The sequence below is a fragment of the Physeter macrocephalus genome, chromosome 15, assembly GCF_002837175.3.
Source record: "Physeter macrocephalus isolate SW-GA chromosome 15, ASM283717v5, whole genome shotgun sequence".
Lineage (NCBI taxonomy): Eukaryota > Metazoa > Chordata > Mammalia > Artiodactyla > Physeteridae > Physeter > Physeter macrocephalus.
This window is the reverse complement of record NC_041228.1, coordinates 18117894-18118178: the sequence shown is the minus strand read 5'-3', so window position 1 is coordinate 18118178 and position 285 is coordinate 18117894. Positions and strand designations below refer to the sequence as shown.

Here is a 285-nt window from a genome sequence, read left to right as displayed (position 1 = left end):
CTGTTGGTGGGAATGTAAATTGATACAGCCACTATGGAGAACAGTATGGAGGTTCCTTAAAAAACTACAAATAGAACTACCATACGACCCAGCAATCCCACTACTGGGCATATACCCTGAGAAAACCATATTTCAAAAAGAGTCATGTGCCACAATGTTCACTGCAGCTCTATTTACGATAGCCAGGACATGGAGCAACCTAAGTGTCCATCGACAGATGAATGGATAAAGAAGATGTGGCACATATATACAATGGAATATTACTCAGCCATAAAAAGAAACGAA

General features: G+C 40.0%; 1 protein-coding gene across 2 annotated transcripts in view; it reads right to left on the bottom strand.

The window, feature by feature from the left end:
• The window catches only part of MRPL13 (mitochondrial ribosomal protein L13), a 36968-nt gene that overhangs the window by 17487 nt on the left and 19196 nt on the right, over positions 1-285 (bottom strand). The gene's annotated exons all lie outside the window — the stretch shown is intronic.